Source organism: Salvelinus alpinus, chromosome 3 (assembly GCF_045679555.1).
Source record: "Salvelinus alpinus chromosome 3, SLU_Salpinus.1, whole genome shotgun sequence".
In the NCBI taxonomy this organism is placed as follows: Eukaryota; Metazoa; Chordata; class Actinopteri; order Salmoniformes; family Salmonidae; genus Salvelinus; species Salvelinus alpinus.
The window spans coordinates 13,905,846-13,933,128 of record NC_092088.1 but is presented as its reverse complement, the minus strand read 5'-3'; the positions used below and the strand labels follow the sequence as shown (position 1 = coordinate 13,933,128).

At 41.8% G+C, this 27,283-nt stretch overlaps 1 pseudogene; it reads right to left on the bottom strand.

Moving 5' to 3' along the window:
• Window positions 1-242: 242 nt before the first annotated feature.
• On the bottom strand, window positions 243-27,283 carry LOC139569751 (general transcription factor II-I repeat domain-containing protein 2A-like; annotated as a pseudogene).

Genomic DNA, 27,283 nt, shown 5'->3' with positions numbered 1-27,283 from the left:
TAAACCAAGGCTTCCAAACTTGCCTTGATTACAGGGATAAACAGATCAAATGGGCGTGGGTAAATATTAATAATAATATTACTGTTCACTCCCAGGCCCACCCATGACAGCACCCCTGCCCAGTAATGTGAAAACCAAATATTAAGGCCTAATTAATTGATTTCAATAGACTGATTTCCTTATAGGCACTGCAACTCTGTAAAATAATTTTAAATGGTTGGATGTTGCAATTATATTTTTGTTCAAGTCGCATAGGTTTGGAGTCTTTCTTTCTTGGTTGGTCTGGTGGAGTGGTTGACGGTGTGTTTGTGTTGGGGGAGGGGAAGGGGCGAGGTCTGGCCTGGCAGTTGCTGGATGGAGGTGGCAGTTGTGGTTGGTCGGTGCTGTGTCAAAGGTTGGCGCTGGTGTTGGAGCTGGGACCAGTAAAACCTGGGTTGGTGCTGGCACCAGAGGTTGGTGCTGGGTCTGGTGTTGGCAACCTGGGAAAAAACAGGAATCGGGAACCCAGAACTGGGAACTGGGGCTGGTTCTGGTTCTGTAGAGGGGAGGAAAGACAACCTGAGGAGCAAGCAGACAGACAGACAAGAAAGTCCTACACCCAGAGGTCAATGGTGGTACTCCCTTGTAGTCTGCTCAGTCTCAGTGAAGGTCTAGTGCATTGGTCCTTACTTCTTGCCTCTTCTGGTGTGGCGATGAATGGTTCCTGGTTCTGGTTTGGCTCTGTGAGGGGATAAGAGTAGAGGGAGGAATGGGATGGAGAGGGAGCAGGGGGTATGTCCATCGGCAGGCACTGGAGGACAGAGGGAACAAACCGGGCCCAGACACACCTGGACTCGGAGCACTCACCAACAGTTGGTATTTTTGTTCAGTGTGAGTGCCTCTGTGTAGGCAGTTCTCTGTATGTACCTTGTTTCATCTATGGATGGATTCCCTCGTGGGGAGGCAACTATGAACAGCCTTCTGAAGAAAGTCCTTGTGTTCTGAGTGTGTTAAAGGTTTGATACTTGCTGCCACTGATCTGTTCTCTACAGTATATAGCCGTAATTGTTAGGGAACCACTACCACATATCACTTAACCTCTCTAGGGAATGTGGGACGGTAGCGTCTCACCTCGTCAACAGCCAGTGAAACTGCAGGGCGCCAAATTCAAAACAACAGAAATCCCATAATTAAAATTCCTCAAACATACAAGTATTTTACACCATTTTAAAGATACACTTGTTGTAAATCCAGCCACAGTGTCCGATTTCAAAAAGGCTTTACGACGAAAGCACACCAAACGATTATGTTAGGTCAGAGCCAAGTCACAGAAAAACACAACCATTTTTCCAGCCAAAGAGAGGAGTCACAAAAAGCAGAAATAGAGATTAAATTAATCACTTACCTTTGATGATCTTCATCAGATGACACTCATAGGACTTCATGTTACACAATACATGTATGTTTTGTTCGGTAAAGTTCATATTTATATCCACACCTGAGTTTACATTGGCGCGCTATGTTCTGTAGTTCCAAAACATCCGGTGATTTTGCAGAGAGCCACATCAATTTACAGAAATACTCATAATAAACATTGCTTAAAGATACAACTGTTATGCATGGAATTTTAGATAGACTTCTCCTTAATGCAACCGCTGTGTCAGATTTCAAAAAAGCTTTATGGAAAAAGCACACCATGCAATAATCTGAGTACAGCGCTCAGAGACCAACACAACCCAACAGATATCCGCCATGTTGTGTAGTCAACAGATGTCCGAATAGCATTATAAATATTCACTAACCTTTGATGATCTTCATCAGAATGTACTCCCAGGAATCCCAGTTCCACAATAAATGTTTGTTTTGTTCGATGAAGTCCATCATTTATGTCCAAATACATCCTTTTTGTTTGCGCGTTTAGCCCAGTAAACAAAATTCATGACGCGCAATCACTAGTTTCAGACGAAAAGTCAAAAGGTTCCGTTACAGTCCGTAGAAACATGTCAAACGATGTATAGAATCAATCTTTAGGATGTTTTTAACATAAGTCTTCAATAATGTTCCAACCGGAGAATTCCTTTGTCTTCAGAAATGCAATGGAACGCAAGCTAACTCTCTCACATGAATGCGCATGGTCAGCTCATGGCTCTCTGGCAGACCTCTGACTCATTCCCCTCTCATTCGCCCCCACTTCACAGTAGAAGCCTCAAACAAGGTTCTAAAGACTGTTGACATCTAGCGGAAGCCTTAGGAAGTGCAATATGACCCCATTTCCGCTGTATCTTGGATAAGCAAAGAGTTGAAAAACTACAAACCTCAGATTTCCCACTTCCTGGTTGGATTTTTACTCAGGTTTTTGCCTGCCATATGAGTTCTGTTATGCTCACAGACATCATTCAAACAGTTTTAGAAACTTCAGAGTGTTTTCTATCCAAATCTACTAATAATATGCATATCCTAGCATCTGGGCCTGATTAGCAGGCAGTTTACTCTGGGCACGCTTTTCATCCAGACGTGAAAATACTGCCCCCTACCCCAAAGAAGTTAAATTGGTACAGCACTCCCTCCAACTGTTAAAAGACACACCTCAACATATGTTTGTTTTTTCTCTGTATTCTACAGTAATCTCTACTGTATTCAATTTTAGGTGTCAGAAAGGGGGAAGTAGAAAAGTAGTTGAGTGTCATCCGCATAGCAATGATGGGAGAGAACATGTGAGGATATGACGTAGCCGAGTGATTTGCAGTGGTATATATTCATGTGGCCAAGGGAAGCCTGGCTTCCCCAAAAATTCACCAAGAAAAATGATTAAATAATGTATTTTTCCTCTCTCTGTGCTTTTATTATTTTCCTTCAATTCGCAAGAGGCTGAATATATCTCATGGAGAAAGCATCGCTTCAAGAGAAATACGTCAGTGAAAAAGCACCCCTCTCTCTCTGTATGTGTAGGCCATATATCTGATGCTGTCTGGTAATAAACAGTATGTCATTGTTGCTGCCCTGCACGTTGAATGCAAGGGAAGCCAGTGAACATTTGGCCTCCCTTGATAAAAAAAGTTACAAATGATAGGCAATCAGCATTGAGCTAAACTGAGTGAGCGCAATGGTGAATGGTCCTTGCGCAACAACAAAAAAGTGTCAAGGGAAGGCAGTTTGGATTTGGCTTCATTATGATCACGTCGCTTCAAGAGAAATACGTCATTGACAGAAACAACTGGAATTGTCGCATCTCATTGTGTTATTGTCCTCCGGTGGCTAGGTAGCTACAGAAGCAAAAAGTGTCTCTTTCCTAAATTAGCCATGGATGGAGATAGGGATTTGGACTGGTGGTTTTACTTAATCCTCCATACTGGCCATTGATTATAACGGCAACCATAAATTCAAAATCCATAAATTCATACATTGTGCCTCAAGGCATATGAACTAACAGGTTATAGAGCAAACAACGCAATTATCACAACACATAAGTTGTAATATGGCTTTTTCCCCCTGGTTTGGCTTCCCCTGTGATTTTACCCCTGCACCGCTACTGGTGATTTGGTGTGTAGAGAGAAGAGGAGAAGGCCTAGAACCCGAGCCCTTTGGGACACCAGTAGTGAGAGTATGTGGTGCAGACACAGATCCTCTCCATGTCACCTGGTAGGAGCGGCCTGCCAGGTAGGATGCAATCCAAGCGTGGGCAGAGGCTGAGACACCCAGGCCTGAGAGGGTGGAGAAGAGGATCTGATGGTTCACGGTGTTGAAGGTAGGTAGCCTAGCGGATAAGAAAGATGGACTAGTACCCGAAAAGTCACTGGTTTGAATCTCTGAGCCAACTAGGTGAAAAATCTGTTGATATGTCTTTAAGCAAGGCTCTTAACCCTAATTGCTCTGGATAAGAGCATCTGCTAAATAAGAGTTGATCAGAGACAGCACGCTCAAGTGTTTTAGAAAGAAGGGATACAGGTCTATAGTTTTTGATGTCAGAAGAGTCGAGTGTTGGTTTCTTAAGGAGGGCAGCGACTCGGGACCATTTTGAAGTAAGAAGGGACTCAGCCAGTGGTCAGGGATGAGTTGATGAGGGAAGTGAGGATGGGAGATGGTCTCCAGAGATGGTCTGGAGAAGGGAGGAGGGGATGGGGTCAAGATGACAGGTTGTCGGGCAGCCAGACCTCACTAGTTGCAGTATTTCATCTGGAGAGAGAGGGGAGAAAGAGGAGTAGGGAAGTTCTGGGTGAGTGGAACCAGTGGACTCAATATGCTGAGTGAATGAAGAGTGGATGTCATCAACCATCTTTTCAAAGTGGTTGAGAAAATTGTCTGAAGATCGGTAGGAGGTGGAGGAATAAGGAAGGAGGATCAGTTGGAATGAGTTTCCTAAAGTTAGAGGCAGATGCTTGAAATTTAGAGTGATAGAAAGTGGCTTTAGCAGTAGATACAGAGGAAGGAAAAGAAGGTGGAGAGGAGGGAGTGAAAGGATGATAGGTCCTCCAGAAGTTTAGTTTTCCTCCATTTTCACTCAGTTGCCCACAGCCATGTTCTGTAAACTCGCAATGAGTCACTCAGCCACGGAGCAGGAGGGGAGGGATTAGCTGGCCTGTAGGAAAGGGGACAGTGTGAGTCATAGGATGCGGAAAGGGAGAAGAGTAGGGTCGTAGAGGCAAAATCAGGAGTCAGGAGGGAAAAGGATTTATCAGACGGGAGAGATAATAGAAGAGGAGAGAGTAGTGGGAGAAAGAGAGCAAAGATTGCACTGGCACCTGACCATCTGGATAGGGGCTGAGTGGCTAGGGTTGGAGGGAAGGGAGACCGGAAAAGGAAACAAAGTAGTGGTCAGCTAAAGAGGGGTTGCAGTGAGATTAGTAGGCGAACAGACTAGTAAAGATGAGGTCAAGCATATTGCCTGCCTTGTGAGTTGCAGGGGATTGGGAAAGAGGGAGCTCAAGAGTCAAGGAGGGGAAAGAGAGAGTTGGAAAGAAATTCATCTAAGGCATACTTCGGGAGGAAATGTGCTTATTAAGGTGTCAAGCTCATTGAGGAACTCTACAAGGGCATAGTGGACAATGTTAAGCTTGAGTGAACAAGTGACAATGACAGCATGAAATTCATATGAGCAGATGGACAGGTGAGAGAGGGAGAAAGGAGAACATCTCCACTAGGAGAAATGAGTAGCCCTGCGTCACCACCTCAATGACCAGATGCTCTCGGACTATGAGAGAACATGTAGTTTGGTTAAGAGTGGGCAGCTGGAGCAGCAGTGTTCTCTGGGGTGATTCATGTCTCCGTCAGGGCCAAAAAGTCAAGGGACTGAAGGGCAGAAAAAGCTGAAATGAACACAGCGTTCTTGACCTCAGATCAGAAGTACTAACACTAATTGCTAATTGCCTAGCAGAGGTGAATAGCACCCTTCCCTGTACTAATTACTGATTGCCTAGGAGAGGAGAGACCACTCCCCCTCCAATACAGCCGCTGATTACCAAAACAAGTCACAAATTGCCAACAATCATCGGCAAGTTATGAGCCGTCAGCAGTTCACACACTAGGAAGACAGGAAGCACTTAACCTATTGACGCTAGGGGTCAGATTATTATAATTTTTTTTAAATAACGTTCCCAAGGTAAACGGACTATTTCTCAGGTCCAGATAGTAGAATATGCATATAATTTACCGATTAGGATAGAAAACTCTCCAAAGTTTCCAAAACTGTCAAAATATTGTCTGTGAGTATAACAAAACTGATTCTGCAGGCGAAAACCTGAGAAAATCTAACCCGGAAGTGATTTTTTAAATGTATTTATCTGTGTTTCCTGGCCCGTCTTTCTTCCATGTAAAGGGGTATCAACCAGATTCCTTTTCCAATGGCTTCCTCATGCTGTGACTAGGCTTTAGACATAGTTTCAGGCTTTTATTTTGAAAAATTTGCGAGATTTTTCAAAACTAGTCAGGTGTCCTCTGATTAGTTCCTGCATGCGAGAGGGTAGCTCTCCATTTTCTTTTTCTCTCTTATTGAATAGGTTACGGTCCGGTTGAAATATTATTGATTATGTTTGTTAAAAACAACCTGAGGATTGATTATAAAAAACATTTGACATGTTTCTACGACCATTACGGATACTTTTTGGAATTTTCGGCGAACGGAACGAGGCTTTGGTTTTCTGAACATAACGCGCAACTCAAATGGCGTTTATTTGTTATAAAAGTAATATTTATCGAACAAAAAGAACATTTGTTGTGTAACTGGGAGTCTCGTGAGTGCAAACATCCGAAGATTATCAAAGGCAAGCGATTAATTTTATTGCTTTTCTGACTTTCGTGACCAAGCTAACCAAGCTAGTATAAGGCTAACTGTTCTAGCATTGATTGATACACTCACAAAAGCTTAGATTGCTTTCGCTGCAAAGCATATTTTCAAAGTCTGACACGATAGGTGGATTAACAACAAGCTAAACTGTGTTTTGGTATATTTCACTTGTGATTGCATGATTATAAATATTTTAGTAATATTTTTGAATTTGATACGTTCGGGAATTTTCTTCTGCCTTTCAGGACCGGAACGAGGCTGTAGTTTTCTGAACATAACGCGCAACCCAAATGGCGTTTTTTTGTTATAAAAGTAATATTTATCGAACAAAAATAACATTTATTGTGTAACTGGCAGTCTCGTGAGTGCAAACATCCGAAGATTATCAAAGGTAAGCGATAAATTGTATTGCTTTTCTGACGTTCGTGACCATGCTAATTGTGGGCTAGCTGTTCTAGCATTGATTGATACACTCACAAAAGCTTGGATGTCTTTCTCTGTAAAGCATATTTTCAAAATCTGACACGATAGGTGGATTAACAACAAGCTAAGCTGTGTTTTGGTATATTTCACTTGTGATTGCATGATTATAAATATTTTTAGTAATATTTTGCGCCCTGCAATTCAGCGGTTGTTTAGGAAAATGATCCCGTAAAAGGGATCCGTAGCGCAGAGAAGTTAAAGTAGATGGCCCTAGCTAACAAATAAACAGTACTAGGCAACATATAAAGACACAAATTATACTTCTCACTCCTGGAGATACCAGGAGTCATCTAGCTGTATAATAGCTCACCTGCGGCACTGAGCCTTTTTCCTAAATGTTTTATGAGATTGGAGAACACATTGGGAGGGATCTGAGACCATTCATCCATACAGAATCTTTCCAGATCCTTGATAATCTTCATCTGCTCTTCAATTCAAACCACAGGTTTTCAATGGGTTTCAAGTCTGGAGACTTATGATTTTGTGGCCAATTAACCATTTCTTTGTGGATTTTGATGTGTGCTTGGTGTTATTGTCTTGCTGGAAGATCCACTTGCAGCCAAGTTTCAGCGTCCTGGCAGAAGCAACCAGGTGTTTGGGTAAAATATCCTGATACTGGGTAAAGTTGATGATGCCGTTGACCTTAACAAGGCCCCAGGACCAGTGGAAGCAAAGTATCCCAATAACATCAAAGCTCCACCACCATATTTTAAAGTAGGTATGGGGTTCTTTTCTGGTCATGCGTTCTCATTTGCCACTTTTATATGTTTACATATCCTACATTACTCATCTCATATGTATATACTGTACTCTATACCATCTACTGCATCTTGCCTATGCCGTTCTATACCGTCACTCATTCATATATTTATTTTATGTACATATTCTTATTCATTAATTTACACTTGTGTGTATAAGGTAATTGTTGTGAAATTGTTAGGTTAGATTACTCGTTGGATATTACTGCATTGTTGGAACTAGAAGCACAAGCATTTCGCTACACTCGCATTAACATCTGCTAACCATGTGTATGTGACAAATAACATTTGATTTGATTTGATTTCGATGCCAAACCCACTACAGGTATGCGTGGCCAAATAGCTCTATTGTCAAGTCATCTGCCCAAAGCAGCGGTTCTAATCCAAGTGCCAATAATGTTTAACAAACTTCAGGTGTTTTCATTTTTTTGTTGTTGAAGAGGGCAGTCAATAAGTGCAGACAAAGGATATCAAGGATTACACAAGTATTCTGTAGGGTGGAATGGTCCAAGATCCCTCCCACTGTGTTCTCCAACACATAAAACATTTTAGAAAAAGTATCTCTGTGTCTCTTTCTCTTAAAGAGAAAGAGACACGCGTGTGCGCGTGTGCGCGTATGTGCGTGTGTGTGTAAGAGAGAGAACGAGAGAGATATTTTGGTTTATGATGTCACACTTTAATTTAACTAGGTGTGTGTCCTTTGTGTGCATATAATTGTGTATAGACAAACACACTAATTCCCCCTTCTTTTTATTTTAAATTATAGTAAAGTAGATTTCTGGAAACCAGACAGCATTCTCTTCTGATGTAAAAACAAGGCTATTGGATAACAATAAATGTGTGTTCTTTACTGTCTCTGTCCCCTGTGCCGGGTCAATAACACCATTTAACATCTCTGACCAGGATCCATTACGGCTGATGAGAAGTGGGTTTTACAACGATGAGAGATGTAAAACATATGGTCTATTCCTGGTTCATTTTTTACTGTAGACCTGGGGGATTATGACAGCATCCTGTGGCCATGACACATGAGAGGGAGTAAACAAGCAAAAAATTGACCAACTGGGGACATTGTGTTAGTCCCCACAATGTAAAGTGCTATTTCTACAGGGTTTGGGCTTAAGGTGAATTGGGGTGGGGTTTAGAATTAGGTTTAGGGTTAGGAGCTAGGGTTAAGGTTAGGTTTTAGTGTTAGGGTTAAGGCTAAGGTTAGGAAAAGTAGGATTTTGAATTGTGTGTCCCCACAAGGTTAGTTAAACAAGACTGTAATTATATGTGCACAGCAAATTCTTGTGTAAAAAATTATAATTATAATTAAAAATTATAATTAACGCTTTGAGTGTTGAGTCTGTGGACCCATATAGACACCGGAACAGTTATTTAAACAGAGTGCCTTGCTTTTCATGTAAACTGTAGAGTATTTGTTAGTGACAGCGATCTGGTTGATGCATTCATCCTGTTTCGGCCCTATGGACTTCACCAAGTGATAGCCTAAGCCATAATTATTCACTGTAACTTTCAACCTCTCCTTGTCCCAGTCTGTAATCCCCACGTCTTGAAATGACTACTATCATTTCTGTTCCTAAGAACTCTAAGGCTTCATGCCACAATGACTATCACCCTGCAGCTCTCACATCTGTAATCATGAAGTGCTTTGAGAGACTGGTTATCTTCTTCTGGCTGGGGGCAGTATTGAGTAGCTTGGATGAATAAGGTGCCCAGAGGTGCCCAGAGTAAACTGCCTGCTCCTCAGTCCCAGTTGCTAATATATGCATATTATTAGTATATTTGGATAGAATACACTCTGAAGTTTCTAAAACTGTTTGAATGATGTCTGTGAGTATAACATAACTCATATGGCAGGCAAAAACCTGAGAAAAAATCCAACCAGGAAGTGGGAAATCTGAGGTTGGTCGATTTTCAACTCAGCCCCAATTGAAGATACAGTGGGATATTGGTCATTTTGGACTTCAACTGTCTTTAGAAACTTGTTTGAGGCTTCTACTGTAAAGGGGGGCTGAATGAGAGGGGATTGAGTCGAGGTCTGGCAGAGTGCCAGGAGCAGGTCACGTGCATTCAGATGAGAGGTAGGTCCCGTTCCATTGGCTTTTTCTGAAGACGGAAGAAGGAATTCTCCGGTTGGAACATTATTGAAGATTTATGTTAAAAACATCCTAAAGATTGATTCTATACATCGTTTGACATGTTTCTACGGATGGTAACAGAACTTTTTGACATTTCGTCTGCAACTAGTGCTTTTAGTGAACGCGCTTCCTGACTTTGGATTTGTTTACCAAACGCACTAACAAAAGTAGCTATTTGGACATAAATTATGGACATTATCGAACAAATCAAGGATGTATTGTGGAACTGGGATTCCTGGGAGAGCATTCTGATGAAGATCATCAAAGGTAAGTGAATATTTATAATGCTATTTCTAACTTTGTTGACTCCACAATATGGCGGATATCTTTTTGGCTTGATGGGTCTCTGAGCGCCGTACTCAGATTATTGCATGGTTTGCTTTTTCCGTAAAGCTTTTTTGAAATCAGACACGGCGGTTGCATTATTATGGCACACATTAGCCCCACCCCAATTTGCTTACCTTCCTAACAGATCCATAGACCACACAATCTCAATTGCACTCCACACTGCCCTCCCAGGCCCACCCATGGCTGCACTCCTGCCCAGTCATGAAATCCATAGATTAGGGCCAAAATAATTTATTTCAATTGACTGATTTCCTTACATGAACTGCAACTCAGTAAAATCACAAAAATGTTGAATGTCTGATCTTGGCAGTCATTTTGAATACAGGTTGATAAAACAATTAAGAGTTAGGTATTCCACATTGTCTATTAGAATTACATATCACCTTGAAAAACCATTGTAATGTGGCTTGCAGTCTTGATGTGCTCTGTGAACCATGAGTTTCAGGTTTTGATTTGTACCTTTAGATATACAGTGGGGATAACAAGTATTTGATACACTGCCGATTTTGCAGGTTTTCCTACTTACAAAGCATGTAGAGGTCTGTAATTGTTATCATAGGTACACTTCAACTGTAAGAGACGGAATCTAAAACAAAAATCCAGAAAATCACATTGTATGATTTTTAAGTAATTAATTTGCATTTTATTGCATGACATAAGTATTTGATACATCAGATAAACAGAACTTAATATTTGGTACAGAAACCTTTGTTTGCAATTACAGAGATCATACGTTTCCTGTAGTTCTTGACCAGGTTTGCACACACTGCAGCAGGGATGTTGGCCCACTCCTCCATACAGACCTTCTCCAGATCTTTCAGGTTTCGGGGCTTTCGCTGGGCAATACGGACTTTCAGCTCCCTCCAAAGATTTTCTATTGGGTTCAGGTCTGGAGACCGGCTAGGCCACTCCAGGACCTTGAGATGCTTCTTACGGAGCCACTCCTTAGTTGCCCTGGCTGTGTGTTTTGGGTCGTTGCCATGCTGGAAGACCCAGCCACGACCCATCTTCAATGCTCTTACTGAGGGAAGGAGGTTGTTGGCCAAGATCTCATGATACATGGTACCATTCATCCTCCCCTCGATACGGTGCAGTCGTCCTGTCCCCTTTGCAGAAAAGCATCCCCAAAGAATGATGTTTCCACCTCCATGCTTCACGGTTGGGATGGTGTTCTTGGGGTTGTACTCATCCTTCTTCTTCCTCCAAACACGGCGAGTGAAGTTTAGACCAAAAAGCTCTATTTTTGTCTCATCAGACCACATGACCTTCTCCCATTCCTCCTCTGGATCATCCAGATGGTCATTGGCAAACTTCAGATGGGCCTGGACATGCGCTGGCTTGAGCAGGGGGACCTTGCGTGCGCTGCAGGATTTTAATCCATGACGGCGTAGTGTGTTACTAATGGTTTTCTTTGAGACTGTGGTCCCAGCTCTCTTCAGGTCATTGACCAGGTCCTGCCGTGTAGTTCTGGGCTGATCCCTCACCTTCCTCATGATCATTGATGCCCCACGAGGTGAGATCTTGCATGGAGCCCCAGACCGAGGGTGATTGACCGTCATCTTGAACTTCTTCCATTTTCTAATAATTGCGCCAACAGTTGTTGCCTTCTCACCAAGCTGCTTGCCTATTGTCCTGTAGCCCATCCCAGCCTTGTGCAGGTCTACAATTTTAGCCCTGATGTCCTTACACAGCTCTCTGGTCTTGGCCATTGTGGAGAGGTTGGTGTCTGTTTGATTGAGTGTGTGGACAGGTGTCTTTTATACAGGTAACGAGTTCAAACAGGTGCAGTTAATACAGGTAATGAGTGGAGAACAGGAGGGCTTCTTAAAGAAAAACTAACAGGTCTGTGAGAGCCGGAATTCTTACTGGTTGGTAGGTAATCAAATACTTATGTCATGCAATAAAATGCAAATCAATTACTTAAAAATCATAAAATGTGATTTTCTGGATTTTTGTTTTAGATTCCGTCTCTCACAGTTGAAGTGTACCTATGATAAAAATTACAGACCTCTACATGCTTTGTAAGTAGGAAATCCTGCAAAATCGGCAGTGTATCAAATACTTGTTCTCCCCACTGTAAGTAAATAATTGTACCCCAGTTCATACCTCAGGCTTCCTCAGAACGGCAAGTAGGGTTGCACATTTCTGGTGACCTGTTTGAAGGATTTCAGAATTCTTGCTTCAGTTTCCAGTGGAACTTCTACCTAAGGCATTTAACCCCCTAGTCTGGAGAGTCTTTTGAAGTCGGTACCGTCAATGTGCCAATATCTGTTTGGTAGCGTATGAACCATTTGGGCTACAAACTAATGGGACCCCAAATGTGGAAAGGGGACATTTTCTCGAACACAACGTTGTTCTCAGTTTTGCTCTACATCCCCCACATGTGACACGGGACTTTAGAAAAAAAGAATGGAAGTATGGAGGTAGTTTTGTGCATTCCCAAAGAAAGGGGTTAAATATGTGTAAAACAAGTTATTTTTATGTCTAGTAGATTTAGGACAGACACATCACAACCTTTTCTTGTGATGTATTTGCTTACTGTCCTTTTTGCCATTAAAGATGTTGTTATTCAATGCATTTCTATGGGTTTAGTAGCGAAGGCCAAAACCAATATTTATAAAACACTTTCTTTGTATATTTTTGGGATACCTTTAAGAGATCAAAAAATGCAAAACCAAATAGCTAACAATACAATTGTTTAGAACCATACAATCACCATCTTAAGACAATTCCATAAATCAGTTTAGCACCCTACTACAAATATCTTATCGACTCTAAAGACTTCAACTGTAACAAACATTTGAGTATTGGGTGCAAAAAAAAAATCGAATGAATTTTTGGATAAGATGAAAAAAACATTTCTTATTTATTTTTGTGTGGCATGAGATTAATCAATCAATCAATGTACATGCACAAACATAGATAATGAAACAAACAATTAAAGAAAATCAACACCATTAGAGCATCCTGGGAAATATGATAATGAGGGGCGTGGTTTTGGTTGAAAGTGAATGTGTATGAGTTTCAGGTTCCTGTGTTAGGGTAAAACAAGAACTTCAAAATAAGGCCATATGAATACGTATGTTATTGTGTTAAAGGTCCCAGTCATCCTGATTCCCATGTAAAATAGCCTTTTGAGTGACTAAAATATCACCCATAATATTTACTTTGGATATAAATTATCAGACATTTCTCTCATTTATAACTACCAGGAAGTATGAAAAGACAGGCTGAGTGGGTGGGAATTTACATTAATGAGCTTGCCTTGACTGACAGCTCGTGTGTCTCTCACAGCAGCACTGTGTTGACTGGTGGATGTGTTGACTTGACAACTGCACTATACACACACTTACACATTCATTTAGTATTGTATATATGTGGTAGTGGTGGAGTAGGGGCCTGAGGGCGCACAGTGTGTTCTGAAATCTGTGAATGCTGCCTGCAGCTAATGGAGTTTCTTAATAATAAATACAAATACAAACTGTGTCAGAGTTTTGAATGACCCTTCCCCCCTTTTTGTTCCATGCTGCCTGAATACCAAGCTAGGCAGTAACTAGCTAACTCCAGACACAGATGAAAGGGGAAACATATAAGTATCTTTGAGATAGATTAATAGGTTCAACTTTTAATTACATTTTCTGAAACCCGACAGTAAAATGTTGGCACCAGTAGAGTAGCTACTGAGAGCGTTAGGGTGATGTCACTCTAGTCCCTGAATAATCCCACCTCCTGAATCCAGGTGTTTAACACAGGGGAGGGATCCAGTGACTTCACGATGAAACTTTATCAATGCAGAAAAACAAGCCATTTTTCATACATTGATCTGGTTTCATCCAATTATCATGATTTCCACACTTCATTAGCTTAAATATATAGAATTTGAATAACATAATTACTTAGCAACTTACTTGGGGAACTCCACATGTCAATAAGTGGATGACTGCAACAACCATGACTCTGTCACTAACAAACACAGTCATGGGTGGTAACTCTACGATTTAGTCAAAAGGCATGGCACTCTGGGAAATATTTTAGTCAGGCTTTACAATAAGCAGTGTCAATTTAACACTGTTCAAGTATCTACAGTATATATAATCTATATATAACAATGTTCCGATATCACAGACTCAACACTTTCGGTGTTGATTTAACACTCTATTTATTTATCTTTTAACACTGCATAATTAGCTTTGTGTGTAAGAGTTAGAGAGTGGGTGTGTTTGAGTGATAAGGCTAAAGCAACAGACTGTTGAGGAGGGAGGTCGGGGCAGGTGCATCTACAACAGCTGAAAGTCCAACAGCAAGGCTCAGGTCAACATGGCAGTGATGCCATTGTTTATCAAAAGTGTTTATTTTTTATGTCGAAATAAACCCCAATATCTCAACAACTGAGATCATATGTGTGTGTACATTGTATAATCAATTAGTGAGAGAGAGCCTTGAATATGACTTTAATTTGTATCCACTGTATGAATCGACTTGACAAAAGCGATCCACTCGAACGCGACCAGTGTGTATACAGTATATGTGTGCGTTCATGCGTACCACATAGAATCTGTGTGTGTATGTGTACATGTTTTCCTATGTGTGTGTGTGTGTGTGTGTGTGTGTGTGTGTGTGTGTGTGTGTGTGTGTGTGTGTGTGTGTGTGTGTGTGTGTGTGTGTGTGTGTGTGTGTGTGTGTGTGTGTGTGTGTGTGTGTGTGTGTGTGTGTGTGTGTGTGTGTGTGTATACATGCCTCTGTGTGTGTTCGAGAGAGACCTCTATCAAAGTTCAGGCCATTTAATAATGTATTTATTTTTTCCCACAGATGCAACCAGAGCCTCCTGGGTCCCTAATGGCTCTCACCATGTTTAACCCTGGGCTGGCCAGGGTCTGGCCCCTGTTTCTGTTATTAACTATCCTTGTATGGATACAGCTCCCCCGAGCTCTATGGAGGATTCAGGCTCAATAAGACCTTTCCTGGAATTCCCCTCCAACCACACTCCACATGAGCTGCTCTAACGTGGGTTTTACTTCCTCTTGTCTTCTTCTCTCTTCTTTCTTATGTTCACTGGTGTTGTCTGGTGTGTTTGTGTATTTGTGGTTGGAGGGGAATGTGTGTGTGTGTGTGTGTATATCTGTGTGTGGGTGTGTGTGTGTGTATGTGTATGTATGTGTGTGTGTGTGTGTGTGTGTGTGTGTGTGTGTGTGTGTGTGTGTGTGTGTGTGTGTGTGTGTGTGTGTGTGTGTGTGTGTGTGTGTGTGAATGTGTGTGTGTGTGTGTGTGTGTGTGTGTGTGTGTGTGTGTGTGTGTGTGTGTGTGTGTGTGTGTGTGTGTGTGTGTGTGTGTGTGTGTGTGTGTGTGTGTGTGTGTCAGTAAAATACAACAATCCAAAACTGGATTAGAGTGTGGATACAACTTCTTCCAACTCTATAATATTGCAGGCTGCTCCACCTGGGACGCTGCCTGGTGGAACTTCATTCCACACTGTGAACTGAAAAAAATCCCACCAGTCCCACAGAGACTTGCACAGGGTGTTAATTAAGGTGAACACTCTGGGCAGCTCTACAGGGAAGAACACAGTACACCATCAAGACATTTTTACTTTACTTCACAGCTCTACTGTGAGATTGCATGGGGTGATATTTTAACAGTTTAAAAAAGCATTGCAGTTGTGAAAACTCAATCACTTATGAATGATAGTCAGAGTGGAACTTATAACAAAAAGAGTTTGAAATGGATCATACTGCTGATTGCATCATGTATTACCATTAATACATTGCAAACCCACATACTGTCAATGTTGGAAAGTATTGGCAGTGATACAACCTCTTATAAAACCAACAGCACTTATTCCTCCTCCACCAAGCTTTACAGTTGGTACTATGAATTGGGGCAGGTTGGCATCTGCCAAACCCAGATTAGTCCGTCGGACTGCCAGATGGAAATGCGTGATTCATGACTCCAGAGAACATGTTTTCACTGCTTCAGAGTCCAATGGCAGCGAGTTTACACCACTCAAGCTGACGCATGGCATTGTGCATGGTGATCTTAGGCTGCACGTTGCTTCCAGAGACCGTTTGGAACTTGGTGGTGAGTGTTGCAACTGAGGACAGACAATTTTTAGGTGCTACGCACTTCAGCCCTCGGCGGTCGTGCTCTGTGAGCTTTTGTGGCCTACTACTACGTGGCTGAGCTGGTTTTGCCCCTAGACGTTTCCACTTCACAATAACATCCCTTACAGTTAACTGTGGCAGCTCTAGCAGGGCAGAGATTTGAAGAACTGACTTGTTGGAAAGGTGGCATGCTATGACGGTGCCATATTGAAAGTTACTGAGCGCTGCAGTAAGGCCATTCTCCTGCCAATGTTTGTCTATGGAGATTGCATGACTCTGTGCTCGATTTTCTACACATGTCAGCAACGGGTGTAGCTGAAATAGCTGAATCCACTAATTTGAAGGGGTTTCAAAATACTTAAGTATATATAGTGTATCTACAATACAAAATGTATAATTCCACAATAAAACAATACTACAACATTACAGTATACATCTGTGTAGTGTGCATGTTTTAGCCTGTGTGTGTGTGTCTCCTTTCACAATCCGCATTGTTCCATAAGGTGTTGTTTTATCCGTTTTTGGGGGGATTTTACTGCTTGCTTGAGTTATTTAACGTTGAATCGAGTCCCATGTAGTCATGGCTCTATGTATGACTTCGCATTTTCCACAGTCTTTTCTGGAATTGGGGACGGTGAAGAGACCCCTTGTGGCATATCTTGTGGGGTATGCATGGGTGTCTAAACTATGTGCTGGTCGTTTGAACAGACAGCTCAGCGCTTTCAGCATGTCAATACTTCTCACAAAAAGCAAGTAGTGATGCAGTTAATCTCTCCTCTACTTTGAGCCAGGAGAGTTTGACATGCATGTTATTGATTTGTACATTTAAGGGCCAGACGTGCTGCTCTGTTCTGGTCCAACTGTAATTTGCCTATGTCTCTTCTTTGTGGCACTTGACCATATGACAAAGTCCAGGTACAATAAAGAAAGGGCCTGTACAACTTGTTTTGTTGATAGCGATGTCAAGAAAAGCAGAGCAGCGCTTTATTACGGGCATAGTTATATAGGTCACTCACACACCGACTGGTGCATAAGGGGAGCAACAAAGGCTCTCCACTTGTCTGTCTCTTGCCATATTCTCCACCACTCCGCTGAGACTGTTGGAGCTTAGTCTCGATGGTTCTCCGCCTTGTTGTTTTGGGCCTCTGCAAAAGGTGATTTACTTTAAATGTCTCTTTTCCATGAGAGGACGTAATCACGTTGGGGGATACTTGACCTGGGGAAAAGGTTATTGGGGTTCATGCATGTTTCGGGGTTGTCGCTGAACGCTGAAGCCTGAACCCTGAGAGGAACCTTCGTTATCTAGCCTATCCCATCCTGTAAAGGAGATTTGCAGCACTGACCAGCCTGCATTGTGTTACGTAGTTAGATAATAAGATAGCACTACCTAACCAGCCAGTTTATATGCAGCTTACTGTTAGCTCGTTGCTCCAGAGAAAATAGCTAGCTAACCGGCTAGTAACATTAGTAAATGAAAACATTAGCTAAATAGCCAGCAGTAGCTAGCTAAATTAGCTAATGTAAAATAATAGCTCACCAGCAAATTAGTGTAGCTTATATTCAAGGTATTCTCAGGTACTTTTGTATATTTTTTAGCCAGCAGTACTAAACTGGTCCCTAAAAATTCTGTACTATGTCACTTATGTGCAGATATGTGTACCATGTCAGCACTCTCTCTCACTCTTCAGTGGGTGCTAGCTGTCACTCATATTGCGAGGGGCTGAAGCTCATTGGTTGAACCCAAATTAATGTAAGGAAAATGGCGCAGCAAAGCTTCCAGAAAAAAAAGTTGCTTTCAAACTTGGGATTTCGTGGCTAATTGATGTGAAACAGTAATTAGATGCAATGTTACCTATTTTAAGCTACGAAGAAGGCAAAATGAAACAATATTATTTAGAATTTGATTGGCTGATGGGAAACAATGGGCGGATTTGGGTCGAGCCCCGATTCAAACTGAGCCAATGTGTGCTCCTTGGAGAAGGGTGTAATAGCAGACTGCAATTAGTGGTATTTTCTGATATCAGCCTTTCTTAATGTCAAGTTATACCTATTGATGCTCGTCATTTGTCCATGGCCGTTTCTTTCGCGTCAGGGACAACAGTTGTTGACAACTGTATAATTGTTGCTCAGCCTAACCCTAACCCTTTTCCTAACCTTAACCTCATTATCCTAACCTGCCACGCTAATTTACTTAACCTGCTGTGCAAACAAATCATCCGTGTAGAAAACCATCAGTCTCTTAACACAGAAACTGACCAATGGCTGGCACCAATGTGCGTATCCTGATATCAAGGAACGCCCACATCAAGAAATGCCGTGAACTGCGGTCTGCAATTACACCTTATTGGCTCCTTGCACTGGCCTTGGAAGTCACATGTTTGTTTGTGAAGCTATAGGTTGGATATGTAATATTCGTCTTTGTAGAGAGAAGTTTCTTATCTTAATATCCACGCCTTATATAAATTGTGGCAGCAGCTGGTGAACAGAACTTTTAACAGAAATTACGAACTTTGTGTTCCATTTTGCAACATTAGCTAGCCAGCTAGTTTATAGGAACTGTGAAGCTAACAGCCAGCCCGGCATTAATGCTAGCTAGTCAAGACCAACAACAAAACTAACAAACAGACTATACAGCTATAAGTGAGTGGAATAACAACCAGAATATACAGCTATAAATGAGTGGATTAACAACCAGACTATACAGCTATAAATGAGTGGAATAACATTCCGACTATACAGCTATAAATGAGTGGAATAACATTCCGACTATACAGCTATAAATGAGTGGAATAACAACCAGACTATACAGCTATAAATGAGTGGAATAACAACCCGACTATACAGCTATAAATTAGTGGAATAACAACCAGAATATACAGCTATAAATGAGTGGAATAACAACCAGAATATACAGCTATAAATGAGTGGAATAACATTCAGACTATACAGCTATAAATGAGTGGAATAACAACCAGAATATACAGCTATAAATGAGTGGAATAACATTCAGACTATACAGCTATAAATGAGTGGGATAACATTCAGACTATACAGCTATAAATGAGTGGAATAACAACCAGAATATACAGCTATAAATGAGTGGAATAACATTCAGACTATATGATAAAACGTTTGAGGAATTTATTGGATAGCAGATTCCAAATAAATCACTTATCGAACGCAGCAAGGGGGACGTTTTACTGCCAATGGGACCTACCGAGAGGCACGTGAGGTGACGTCAGAGAGCCTGTTGCTGCTGAATCCTATGTGAGTACTGACCATGTGAGTACTGACCATGTGAGTACTGACCATGTGACTTCCAGTTAGAAAAGAAAGAAGAAGGCATTTGATTTGATCTCCCGGGTGGCGCAGTGGTCTAGGGCACTGCATCGCAGTGCTAGCTGCGCCACCAGAGTCTCTGGGTTCACGCCCAGGCTCTGTCGCAGCCGGCCGCAACCGGGAGGTCCGTGGGGCGACGCACAATTGGCATAGCGTCGTCCGGGTTAGGGAGGGTTTGGCCGGTAGGGATATCCTTGTCTCAGTATGTAAAATGTAATAAAATGTATGCACTCTACTGTAAGTCGCTCTGGATAAGAGCGTCTGCTAAATGACTAAAAATGTAAATGTAAATAATCAAAGACTGATCGTGAGTTTTATGTAGTATGTAAAAGTGTATTTAAAAAAAAATGTAAATTGTTAGTATTCCTATTCAAAATGTGCTTGAATGCAATGGATAGCATCAATGGATTGATCATTTATGAAGTTGCTGTCTAAGTTATGTTATAATAGCAAAGAAAGCCAATTCCTCTGCAATGTAGGTATTTGTACAGCCCATACACAATTACAGGTCTGTTCAGTGCTCTCTATCATCAGTGTTTACCATAGTATCCTACCGATACCTTCATCACAACTTGTTTTTGTAAGAAGTGTTGACAAGCTGAATGCACCAAGCTATCTGATGTATTGTTGTCTCTACCTTCTTGCACTTTGTGATGTTGTCTGTGCCCAATAATGTTTGTACCATGTTTTGTGCTGCTACAATGTTGTGCTGCTACCATGTTGTCTTGTTACTATGTTGTTGTCATGTGTTTCTGGCTTGCTGGGCTGTTGTCTTAGGTCTCTCTTTATGTAGTGTTGTGTTGTCTCTCTTGTCGTGATGTGTGTTTTGTCCTATCTTTTAATTGTTTTATTTATTTTTAATCCCAGCCCTCGTCCCCGCAGGAGGCCTTCTGCCTTTTGGTAGGCCGTCATTGTAAATAACAATTTGTTCTTAACTGACTTGCCTAGTTAAATAAAGGTGAAATAAAATAAAATATCTGTTTAAACTACTAGCACACAACTCGGAAACCTATGCATACCCCACAAGACATGCCACCAGAGATCTCTTCACAATGGGGCGGCAGGTAGCCTAGTGGTTAAAGTGTTGGTCTTGTAACCGAAAGGTTGCAAGATTGAATCCTGACAAGCTGACAAGCTGACAAGGTAACAATCTGTTGTTCTGCCCCTGAACAAGGTAGTTAACCCACTGTTCATAGGCCATCATTGAAAATAAGAATTTGTTCATTAATTGACTTGCCCAGTTAAATAAGGGTAAAATATATATATATATTTTTAAAATCCCCAAATCCAGAACAGACTAATGGGAGGCGCACAGTACTACAGAGAGCCATGGCTACATGGAACTCTATTCCACATCAGGTAACTGATGCAAGCAGTCGTAAAAAAAACTGAATGATAATACATCTTATGGAACTGTGGCGACTGTGAAGAAACACACACGCAGGTACAGACACACGCAGGTACAGACACACGCAGGTACAGACACACGCATTGTTGTATCGTGGTGTTATACATTCTGTATTGTTGATATGTAGTGGTGTAACAATGTTAAAAATGTACTGTGCCTTAATGTGTTTGGACCCCAGGAAGAGTAGCTGCTGCCTTGGCAACAGCTAATGGGGATCCCCAAGAAATACAAATACCTATGCATTCTTGTACGCACTGTATGACTGTGTACATTGTGTGTATGATAGCAGCCATCTACATTACATGCCTGGTAGTAGATTCAAATGTTTCTGAGATACTGTACACATCGCTCTCCTCCTCTGCAGGTTCAATATGTAAATTCCCACACTCGACTCTCCCACTTCACTGTAAACTAGATTAAAGTTCCCCTATGCTGCTCATGCTGAGGAATTACACCATCGCTATTTTACAAGTCAACATTTATTGGGATGAATCTTTTCCTGGAGGCAGCGCTGAGCGTTTTGCACTAGATGGGCGAGCTGCAAAGAAAACATTTGCTTAGGCCTATATAGTAAAAATGTATGAAAACACAAATGTGCATTTGGTTAGGGTTAGGGTTAGGCATAAGATTAGCAGTGTGGTTAAGGTTAGGGATAGATTGAGGACCATAATGGAAATAAGTCCCAGACTTTATTGTGTGTTATCCTCGATGATTTTATTCATGTGCATGTATGGCTTTTAAGTTTTATGCGTGCTTTTTTTTTAAATGGTCGAATTAATAAACTAAACTAAAATTCAGAGAACAGTTCATAATAATGCCTGGAACGGAGTGAATGGAATGGCATTCAGGAGGCTGAAGAAATTTGGCTTGTCACCAAAAACACTCACAAACTTTTACAGATGCACAATCGAGAGCATCCTGTCGGGCTGTATCACCACCTGGTACGGCAACTGCTCCGCCCACAACCGCAAGGCTCTCCAGAGGGTAGTGAGGTCTGCACAACGAATCACCGGGGGCAAACTACCTGACCACCAGGACAACTACACCACCCGATGTCACAGGAAGGCCAAAAAGATCATCAAGGACAACAACCACCTGAGCCAATGCATGTTCACCCCGCTATCATCCAGAAGGCGAGGTCAGTACAGGTGCATCAAAGCAGGGACCGAGAGACTGAGAAACAGCTTCTATCTCAAGGCCATCAGACTGTTAAACATCCATCACTAACATTAAGTGGCTGCTGCCAACATACTGACTCAAATCTCCAGCCAGTTAATAATAAAAAAATGGATGTAATAAATGCATCACTAGCCACTTTAAACAATGCCACTTTATATAATGTTTACATACCCTACATTACTCATCTCATATGTATATACTGTACTCTATACCATCTACTGCATCTTGCCTATGTCGTTCGGCCATCGCTCATCCATATATTTATATGTACATATTCTTATTCATTCCTTTACACTTGTGTGTATAAGGTAGTTGCTGTGAAATTGTTAGATTACTTGTTAGATATTACTGCACGGTCGGAACTAGAAGCACAAGCATTTCGCTACACTCGCATTAACATCTGCTAACCATGTGTATGTGACCAATACAATTTTATTTGATTTGATTTTGCATGGAAACCATGTGTTTGATGTATTTGATACCATTCCACCCATTCCGGTCCAGCCATTACCATGAGCCTGTCTTCCCCAATTAAGGTGCCACCAACCTCCTGTGGTTAGGTTTATAAAACAGATTGTATTACTTTGTGGCTGTGCCAGCTAGACTACCCTGAGTTGCCTCCAGTACATGAGTCATCCCAATAAATGCCAATCTGCATTTAACATGGCAGCAGATGAACGATCTTGCTCGCTCCTCCGAGATACAGGGCAAATTTATCAAGTGAATATAGACATGCATTGCATGCAGGGGAGCGACACGGTTATGGTTGCCGGCACATTCAATCACATCGCTGGAATAGGCCCCTATCTCTATTTTTCTTCATCACTCAGATGCAAATAAAAGACATCAATCAAGCAGTATGACAGCCCTCAGCAGATAACTAACTGTTAGCATAATGATTGCCTTGCAGACGCAACTCACGCTGTGGGCATGTTCAGGGGCTCACAGTTGGTTAGCCAGCTGGTCAGTTTTGTCTGGCCAGTGTGCGTGCATTTGTGTGTGTGTGTGTACGTAACGATGTGCACGTGTTAAATCTCTGTTGTATCCACCAAAAACAGCAGTATTGCCAAATTAAACCTCACAAGTCCAACCGGACGACTAAATCACTAGATCCATGCAAAAACACACCTCTAAAAAGAAAAATAGGCTAACTAGAAAACATCAGCTACTCAATCATAACCCTCCCGCCTGCCCTCCCTCAGCTCTTGCTCCAGGCTCTCTCTTATCCCTTAACATTATGAGTGAGTTTACAGGGCGAGAAGTTTCTTTGTGCTCTCTATCTCTCTGGGAAATCTCAGAGGGACCAATCAGTGCCCAGATAATCCCACAGTCTAATATGAGCTCCTGTTTTCTCTCTGACAGTCTACCTCTCCTCCTCGCCCACAATCTGCAATTCAAAAGCATTTAGAGGGATGGAAAATCCTTAATACCGATAGTGTTTTTTCTGTTTTCTGAGCTGAGATATTCCCATCTCTGCCTCATGATATTAATCTTTAATGGATCTCTCTCTCTCTCTCCCCTTTTTCTCTCTGCATAGTTTTTTCATCTAATGCTTGTGTGCAACAGTCTTACATTATCTTCCCTTTCCTCTGGAGTCAAGTGACAACCAATGAGCAGCAACTACACAAAAACAAGATACAGTAGCTCCTACATGTCAATGTAAACACGCTGTGATAACCTACCACGAATCATTTACAGTGCATTCGGAAATTGTAGAAACATCTCAAGGATGATCAATGGAAACAGGATGCACCTGAGCTTAAGTTCGAGTCTTATATCGAAGGGTCTGAATACTTTTGTAAATGTGATATCTGTATTTTTTTTTAATACATTTGCTAAAGTGTCTAAAAACTGTTTTTGCTTCGTCATCATGGGGTATTGTGTGTAGATTGATGAGGGGGAAAAAACTATTTAATCCATTTTAGTATAAGGCTGTAACGTAACAAAATGTGGAAAAAGTCAAGGGGTCTGAATACTTTCTGTATGCACTGTATGTGTAATTTAATGCATGCCTGGGCAATTATTTTCCATGGAGGGCCACATTAGAATATATTTTTTCCATCGCGAGCCAGAATCATATTACAGGATTATACATCATGTGTATGACTGTGTTGACAGATACAGTGGGGAGAACAAGTATTTGATACACTGCCGATTTTGAAGGTTTTCCTACTTACAAAGCATGTAGAGGTCTGTAATTTTTATCATAGGTACACTTCAACTGTGAGAGACGGAATCTAAAACAAAAATCCAGAAAATCACATTGTATGATTTTTAAGTAATTAATTTGCATTTTATTGCATGACATAAGTATTTGATACATCAGAAAAGCAGAACTTAATATTTGGTACAGAAACCTTTGTTTGCAATTACAGAGATCATACGTTTCCTGTAGTTCTTGACTAGGTTTGCACACACTGCAGCAGGGATTTTGGCCCACTCCTCCCTACAGATCTTCTCCAGATCCTTCAGGTTTCGGGGCTGTCGCTGGGCAATACGGACTTTCAGCTCCCTCCAAAGATTTTCTATTGGGTTCAGGTCTGGAGACTGGCTAGGCCACTCCAGGACCTTGAGATGCTTCTTACGGAGCCACTCCTTAGTTGCCATGGCTGTGTGCTTCGTGTCGTTGTCATGCTGGAAGACCCAGCCACGACCCATCTTCAATGCTCTTACTGAGGGAAGGAGGTTGTTGGCCAAGATCTCGCGATACATGGCCCCATCCATCCTCCCCTCAATACGGTGCAGTCGTCCTGTCCCCTTTGCAGAAAAGCATCCCCAAAGAATGATGTTTCCACCTCCATGCTTCACGGTTGGGATGGTGTTCTTGGGGTTGTACTCATACTTCTTCTTCCTCCAAACACGGCGAGTGGAGTTAGACCAAAAAGCTCTATTTTTGTCTCATCAGACCACATGACCTTCTCCCATTCCTCCTCTGGATCATCCAGATGGTCATTGGCAAACTTCAGACGGGCCTGGACATGCACTGGCTTAAGCAGGGGGACCTTGCGTGCGCTGCAGGATTTTAATCCATGACGGCGTAGTGTGTTACTAATGGTTTTCTTTGAGACTGTGGTCCCAGCTCTCTTCAGGTCATTGACCAGGTCCTGCCGTGTAGTTCTGGGCTGATCCCTCACCTTCCTCATGATCATTGATGCCCCACGAGGTGAAATCTTGCATGGAGCCCCAGACCGAGGGTGATTGACCGTCATCTTGAACTTCTTCCATTTTCTAATAATTGCGCCAACAGTTGTTTCCTTCTCACCAAGCTGCTTGGCTATTGTCCTGTAGCCCATCCCAGCCTTGTGCAGGTCTACAATTTTATCCCTGATGTCCTTACACAGCTCTCTGGTCTTGGCCATTGTGGAGAGGTTGGAATCTGTTTGATTGAGTGTGTGGACAGGTGTCTTTTATACAGGTAACGAGTTCAAACAGGTGCAGTTAATACAGGTAATGAGTGGAGAACAGGAGGGCTTCTTAAAGAAAAACTAACAGGTCTGTGAGAGCCGGAATTCTTACTGGTTGGTAGGTGATCAAATACTTATGTCATGCAATAAAATGCAAATTAATTATTTAAAAATCATACAATGTGATTTTCTGGATTTTTGTTTTAGATTCCGTCTCTCACAGTTGAAGTGTACCTATGATAAAAATGGCAGACCTCTACATGCTTTGTAAGTAGGAAAACCTGCAAAATCGGCAGTGTATCAAATACTTGTTCTCCCCACTGTATATCTACTGTAAATCACATCCAGATATGCTACTTATTTTACTTTTTTAACATGCACAGAAATAAACCACATCCATGTTCTCCTTTTGGTAGGAGATTTCATTATGAAACATGCCATGAACTACACGGAGGGAAAAGTACACTGTGCATTTAGCATCACAGACAGAACTCTTGTTAACAGGTATGCACAAAAACTCAAGAAAGAGAGAGAGCTCAACATTACATTTAAACTAGTCAATCAGTGTGAGGAGTGAAGTCTCTGATGGGCATTGACTAAAGCAGTGAAGTCAGGTATAGTTTCTGACGTCGCTATGCGTAGGATTGCTGAGAGGTGAGAGTCAGTAAGAAATTATCTGTGGCTTGACTTGTCATATTTCATCACTGAAAATGTCTGTTCACATACATTGGTTGACCCAAACAGTACAAACATCTTCTGAGCATGACTCCTAATCTTTGGAAAATGTTGTTCATCGAGAGATGCATAGAACCTTGTCAGTGACATTGTTTTGAATAGTTCTTCAATCACTGCATCAGACTGAAGATCGATAAGCTCAAGTTGCAGGTCAGTGGGAGTGTTATCCATATTGAAGGTGAAAGGAGAGGAAACCAACAGCATGTCGTTTTCCAACACTTTGAAATCCTTAAAACGACAAGAAAACTCACAGTTCAAAGCACGCAGCAGCGTTGTATACTTCTCCCACTGGTCATCTTATAGGGAACAGACTAGTAGTGTCAGAAGGTGTGTTAAATTGTTAGCTTCTACTTGGCAGGTCAGGGGGAGTAATTTTCCCTTGAAGGCTTTGACAAGACTGTACATCTGATGTGCAAAAATGCCCTTCCCTTGTAGTTTGCAATTCAGTTCATTCATGAGGGCCATGACGTCCACGGTAAAGGCAAAATCAGCCAACCATTCTTTATCTTGCAGTTGAGGAAAATCCACATATTTTACTTTAATATGCAAAAACTCAGCAATCTCTGACTTCAGGTCCCACACCCTTTTAAGCACCTTCCCCAAACTCAGCCATCTCATGTTTGTGAGGTAGGGGAGATCTGCATGACCTGACTCTGTCTCTTCAAACAGTGAGACAAACTGCCTGTGGTTTAAAGATGTAGGTCTTATGAAGTTTATCACTTTAGTGACTGTATCCACAACATGACTCATTTTCAGAACACATTTACAGAGCACCTCCTGATGAATAATGCAACGCAGGAAAATCATTTTCTGATCTGGGTTCAGCTCAGCAACTTGATCTTATATCCTTTTCAAAAGGCCAACGTTTTTTCCTGTCAAGTTTGTGCGCCCATCTGTGGTCCCACTGGATAACTTTTCAAAACTCAGTCCCAGCTTTGCCACACACTTATTTCCCTGTGGTTGTGCTCTTCATTGACTGCACTGAAGCTCCTCTGTAATTTCAACGTCTGGGGTTATGCCTCATAAGAATATCAACAACTGCGCTGTGTCACGTGCATCACTGCTCACATCCAGAGCCAAGGAGAAATAGGTGAAATACTTTACCTTGTCTTTCAACTGTTGTTCCAT